We start from the raw sequence: 6672 nt of genomic DNA on the forward strand, positions 1-6672 counted from the left end.
TGCAAGCCGCACTAATATTGGGGGGAGGGGGGGTTGACAATTTGACCACCCCATATACTGGAAAGAACGGAGAATCAGCTGAAAAGGACCAAAGAAGTTTTTGGAAAACATTAACGCTCTGGAAGCAGGATTTGTTTGGATCTGCTATTCAGATGGGGCAGATGAAGTTGTCGGCTCCTTTAGCTAATGTAGCAAGCGTAGCGCAGCCATGCAAAAACACACCACTTAAAGGAAAGGTCTTGCCTGCAGTCTTGCATAAAATGAGGGCACAGGAGTCTGATCGGAGTCTGAAAAGCGGAAGTGCATCGACGTAGCTGATGAGCCTCTGCTGATTTCCACGCTTGCTCCCGTCACGCTTTAGAACTGATGTCGTCCATGAGTGCTTGTATGAAAAAAAAGACAGAAACAGCTTTTTTAACATGTTTGTGGGTTTTTTAAATGTTTGAACTGTTATCCATCATTCCATACTTACGTACATGTTCAGTTATCTAAGCATTTCTCTTAAATGATTCTGGCCTCAATCTTCCATTTTAGCGCAGATTTTCTTCTATTGTGGGTCAAACCTCTCAGAGCATCAAAACAAGAAAATTAGAATAGATTCTATAAAGTTATTTACTGCTGAAATGAAAGACATTGGCCCCAATTTCAAGTAAAATAATACATCATAAATGTAGCAAATTTTCACTTTACAGGAACTGAAAATGTACTAGTAAAGATGATGAGTTTCTGCAGTGAATCTGAAAGCAAAGAATAATGAAAAATCTGAGATCTTCACGTCTTACGCAGCTAACATTTGAGACTTGCAAGACTTTAAAACCTTGTTTTTTTCACATTCAAGATATTTCACCAGATTATGAGTTGTTTGAACTTCTCTTTGCTCCACACCTTTCTAAGCTTTTCTTAAAATCAGCACAGAAGAGAATATTTTGTCTCATTAATGACCCACTCCATTGAAAACGTTGGTTTTTAACATGTTTTTGTGGCATTTTTCTCATGATGGAGGAAATATTTAAAATAATTCAAGATTAAAACTGTGTCTATGTGATTTTTTTTAAAATCATGAGCAGATAAAAACCTGCTGTTTAACAAAAAGCTCTAATTTGTGATGCAGCAACTGAAAGGGGCGAGGCAAAGTCTCCCCGCTCTGCTCCATTCTGATGCTCCCTCTTGCAAACAAATAGATCTCAGAACGGCTTTGTTTTCCTTATCTCTTATGAAGTACAAATCCCTTACAGCATTGGTTTTACTCATTTCTCAAGATTTTCTTCTTAATATTAGTCTTCTTCCACTGTGTTTAGGCTACTTTTTTTTGCAGGTTTCACTGTCAAATGTCAGAATAGCAGGAGCTGCCTCCGAGCTGCTTCCAAGTCCAGACTTTGAGCAAACGTACTGGTAAATGTTACTCTCTGATGATTACATTTGTGTGCTGCTCCCTGTTTGTCAGTCTGAGTGTCTGTGTCTGTTTTTCTTTTTTTTTGCCTTTCCTCCCGGCAGCTCAGAGTAGACGGAGATTTATCTTTGACTTTCTAAATGTTCCCCTGCCCGTGCCCCTACCTGCCCGCCGGCCTGCTCGCCCGCCCGTCTTCCCGCCAGCCTTTCTGGATATTGGAATTGCTCTTTACCATGACCTTCTACGCTGGCGAGCCACGGGAGCGAGTGCGACTGGCGGACCTCGTGTCCTGTCGTGCAGAGTCATGTCTTCTTGCCATCGGGGGGCCCGGCCTGCCTCCCGCCATAGCTTCAGTGCACCCCCTCCTCCGTGTGCACTTATTGGATTCCCCTCTTCACTTGCACTCTGATAAGGGCATCTGTCAAGCGGATGAACAATCAGAGCTAAAAAGGTGTGTGATGCACGCTCGAAAGGATCTTACTTCCTGTGGAGGCTAAGAAGATGCTGCGCAGAGGCAGGAGTTTGGAGGAGGATTAACATCACCGCAGCTTCTCCTCCACAGGAGAAACATTCGCTGGCGAAGCTGGAGATGACAATGGCTTCCGCTCAGCTACGCGTATTCTCAAGCAATAACATCGACATCTGTATTATCAACCCAAGAATACCCGTGGTCGAGACGGGAGCAAGTGGTCACGCCACCTCTCTCCCCTCCACCTTCTCTCCTCTCTCCCACTCTCGCCTCCCATCCCCCTCATTGCCTGTTCGATGCTGTGCAGCAGGAGAGAGCCGGAGGGAAGGGTGGGGATTTTACAAACCGCTCCAACCGCCCAAGTCCTGCAAGAAAAAGACGCATTTCATCAAATAATTCCAGGCACACTTGTTGTTGCTGCCCGATCATCTAAGAATTGACCAATTTATGAGAAAATCTTAAAAGATGAAGCACCAACTTCTTTAAAATCCTTTATTTTTACAACCTCCAAACCCCAAAGACAATAGAACAAAATTTATATTGTTTTATGTAAAATTTCACCACATTTTGCTGTTTTTAAACCCCTTGTTCCATTCGACTCACTGACAAATTGTTTCACCATAAAGACAAGAACTACCAATTCATTGCCATGGAAACATCACTCATCTTTGTCTGCAGAGGCCACATAGAGGCGTTACAGCTACATTTGGTTCCCTCAGTCGAAATAAAGAGCTTTGCTCAAGCCTAATTGGTGTAAACATCTCATGGGTTTAAACAGCATCAGCTACAATGCGACAATTAAACTACTGTTGTTCCCCGTAAACACTCTCCCCTCGCCATTCCTCCTGCAACGGCGACAGTATCTCCAGTCAGCAGCAGGCAAGCAGCGAGAGGAAGAGGAGAGCGAATGTGATGGACTGTCGCTCTCACACGAACAGTCGTTTTGTCACTGCGCGACAGGGTGCAATAAAGTTTGCTTTTTTTCCCCTGAATGCATTAGAACCCCTGACTGAGTGCGAGTGAGGAGGTGGGAGATGCAAGCTCCTGCCATCCCCGTGCGTTTATCAGCGACACGCATGCATCTTCTGGAGTGAGGACTGCCCCCGCCTCCCAGCATTGGAAACTGGAGTCCCCCCCCCATGCTGCACACATGAGAGACATCAGGAGGAATGAAGAAAGGGAGAAAAATGAAGAAAACAAAGCAAAAAGGAGGAAGAAAGTGGTACATTTTAGAGGGGAATGAAAGAAAAAGACAAGGAGGTGCTGATGCTGGAAAGGTAGGGAGCAATCAGCTGGTTGGCGTCTGTCATTCAGCTACGTGATTGGCTGTGTCAGGAAGCGATAAGCAGTCTTCACATCCTTCTGCCCTCGTATCTTCAAGGCCCGGGAATCAAACGGTGGAGAACACTGCCGTGCGTTCGCCTGCACTAAAAAGAGTCAACATGAAAGGAGCCGTTCGTGCTATTATTCCAAACACCTCTGCATGTGAAATACCACACCTCGCGGCGCGCTGAGGAGTGTGTGTAGGGAACGCAGAAGAAGACACACAAAAATTGATCTTCACTGGAGGTCGAAGGCGGACAGCATCCCTTGTGGGGCTGAAGGTCCGGGGAGCAGCTTGTTTCTCCTGCTCTTTCTCCACCCTCCAGCTCACCAGGAGCTCTCACATTAGACAGTGTCAGGGGAGGAAGAGGAGGAAGAGCAGCCTCCCTGCTCCTGTAGGACTTAACATCCTAGCTCTTAACAGTCTCGGAGGCCTGTCCAGCAGCTCTCCTATGACAACCACTTCCCTTGTGTCTTCTCAAAGACATCCCCAAATTAATCCTCCCCCCATTACTCTAAGCTTTAACACTCTAGCACAGATCTGTGGGATTACAGAATAGGTAGGTATTATTAAGGTATTACTTGGAATTAGCTTTTCAAAGCGGCGGCTTAAAGCTTTCCATCTGATGATGGTCTTGAGAAAGGAGCTTCTATCATGTATTCTTCTGATGAGTAAAGATCCAGATCACAAGACTCCCCGAAAACCCCCATTCTGAGGCATCCTGAAGAGTAACGGGCATCCCATCATATACACAGACAGACTGTCTGCAAAGCTGCACGTGCATTGCATCACCAGCAATCTCCGGTGTGCTCCCAAACAGCTCCCCACTATGTGCAGCATCAATTATTCAGCGTATTTATCTATGCAATTTGACGGCCTCTCCCCTCAGAAGCTCAGAACAAATTGCGGAAGCAGCTAACATGGCTTGTGGGTCTGCGGCTCCAATCGCTGCGCATGCAAACCCCGGAGGCTGAACTCAAGAGGCTGTAAACAATCGCTTGACACTTATATGCCTTTTTATGATTTGTCAGGCTAAATGCAGGCTGTGAACTCTCGCACACCCCCGCTCGGGGGGCCTCTGCAGGCTCCAGGCGGCGTTTTTCTTTCATGAGGGAGACAGTGGCGTTAAACGGGAAAGACCTGTGGAGCTTGTACAACAAATGCGAGCATCCCTTTCCTCCCCCCACCCCGTTCGGTACGGATGCACCGCTCCTCCACAAACTGGCGTTTAGCATTACACACAGAGGAGCCAATTATCAAACAGATGTCAATGTATGCCTTACAATACAAAGGGGAGCCCAATTACCACACAGATGTTTTGTTTTCCTCATCTCTCCTCCATGTTTTTTTTCTCATTTTTCTCCCTCTTTTTTTTTACCCAGCATCCTCCCTGCTCACTGAGGCCCTCTGAGGATGTCCCTCCCCCACAAAAAGACCCAAAGCTTCATGAGGAGCACAAGTAGAGGTACACACCCGCAGTCAAACAGGGAGCATGTGGATGTCAATCAACAGGGCGAGGGGAGGGGGTGAGAAATGATGGGGGAGGGAGTTTGTGCACATGGCGGGGAGCAGAAGGAGGAGGCCACGGATCAGGACCAAGGACAGCTCCCAGCGGAGCGATATGTGCTGCTTTGCTGCGTTACTAAATGGAAGTCTCCTCTACACACCCACAACCACACACAAACACCCACACACACATACACACATAGAGCTAGAACAACAAGTTAACAATCAACTACTGCTTCTACTAATGGATTCCCTAAGCTTCCACCAATGTGTTTTTTTTTGTATTTCCTCCTAGTCTTCCTCTCTCCTTCTTCCCCTTCCAGGGAGCCTGAAAGACGCAGCGCGAGCTCCGAGCCCCGATGAAACCGAGGGGATGGAACTTTATGTCTCTCTCTGCTGCTTGATCAATAGGAATTTAATGGACAAGGATGGAGTTCAGGGAGTTCATGCCTGCCAACGTGCCGGAGGGGTTGAGCACATGCATGCTGCGAAGCGGGCGGGAAGCCTCGCGCGCGCGCGCGCACCCCATCCACTCATTCACATGAACGTTCCTTCTCTCCGTGGCGCACAGATGCACACACGTGCACACCACGCTGCCAAATGCTCTCACACAACAGTCAAGCTGCGAGAAAGCTACGAGCAGAATTGCAAATGCTGCAGACTCAGTGGATCAGAAGATACTGGCTGGTTGTTGTTTTTTTCCTCCAGAACAGGCTGGGGTTGTTGAATCGCACAGAAAATGAGGGGAGAGATATTTCAGTGAAGTGAGCTGAGGCCAATCGATTGGAGAGGACGCCACGTTATGCCAGGAGAGTGAGCAGCTCCTGTCATGTGGACGTGGAGTTAAAAGAGCAGCGTTTAGTCTTCAAACTTCATGATGCAGAGCTTTAAAGAGAATGTCAGATAAAAAAGGCCCGAGGGCCACATGCGGTGCACCTGACAGTAATGAATCTGATGATCTCTTCTTTTAGAAAAAAGAGGTAAATAAAGTCAGTCAACTCATGGGAGCAGCAGGCCATCGGGTTTGGCTGCAAATAAAGCCACATCTGTTTAATTCAAGGCTTTTACGCACGTTGGAAAAAAAAAGCACAGGTGGGTCTTCAATGAATGAATGATGCACCTCCCCGCCTCCTCTGTGTGTATGTTCATGGAAAGACTCTGCAGATCAAACATTTTCATCCCCCCCCCCCCCCCCACACACACACACACACACACACTCACATCAGACTAAACGGACAGCTTTGTGCTGGTCCCCCCACACTGTGACCACACATTTTCCGACTCCATCCGTTCTGTTACGCGGGGCTGAAGTGGAGTGGTGGATGCTGAACAGAGACAGGGGGGCAGCAGCCGCAGCTGCTGCAGCAACTCCGGAGCATTTTGTTCCTACTCACCCCTTTGTTGGAAGTCTGTCAATTCCAGCGCGCGCGCTCAAGTCGACGATAGTATTTGGTAATATCTGGAAATCGCACTGAAGACGGGAAAAGAGAGGGAGAAAAAGAGAGGAGGGTGGAGGGCGGGGGAAACGCCCCCACTTCAACTCTTTTTTCTTCTTTTCTTCCATCAATCTGAAAAAGGGAACAAATTGGGGGGTGGGGGTGAAGAGCAAAAAAGGTGAGGAGAATCAAAGATCCGAGAGGCTCTCCGCCCTTCATCCTCCTTTCAGATGCTGGAATCTGTGGCTCTACTCCTGCGCTCCCCTCTCTCTCTCTCTTTCTCTCCCCTGTCCTCCCATTGTTGCGTTTTAAGCGTGGTCAAAGGGGCGCGGCGGAGGCGCCTCCGCCAGGAGAAGCGGAGCGAGCCGCGATGCGCACCGATCACCGGGTGGTGTGACTCCTCCGGCGCTGGTACACTTATTGGGCGTTGGTCTGATCATTTCAGACAAATGATCGCGATGACACAAGGTCGGAGTCAGAGTCCAGAACTTGATCCTGCTTTTTGGTGACAGCGCATGTCCTATAAGCGCGTTAAACATCAGATCCA

General features: G+C 47.9%; 1 long non-coding RNA gene and 1 other non-coding gene across 2 annotated transcripts; both read right to left on the reverse strand.

The window, feature by feature from the left end:
• Positions 1-1674: 1674 nt before the first annotated feature.
• Positions 1675-6222, reverse strand: LOC144994125 (uncharacterized). The gene is made up of 4 exons (XR_013657542.1): positions 6084-6222; positions 2056-2224; positions 1872-1973; positions 1675-1808 (listed from the first exon to the last, which is right to left on the reverse strand). It is a non-coding gene; the product is annotated as an uncharacterized LOC144994125 (long non-coding RNA).
• Positions 1984-2079, reverse strand: mir137 (microRNA mir-137). The gene has a single exon (NR_107121.1). It is a non-coding gene; the product is annotated as a microRNA mir-137 (primary transcript).
• Positions 6223-6672: the final 450 nt, after the last annotated feature.

This window comes from Oryzias latipes, chromosome 8 (assembly GCF_053564925.1).
Source record: "Oryzias latipes strain Hd-rR chromosome 8, Olatipes_Hd-rR_3.1".
Taxonomy (NCBI): Eukaryota; Metazoa; Chordata; class Actinopteri; order Beloniformes; family Adrianichthyidae; genus Oryzias; species Oryzias latipes.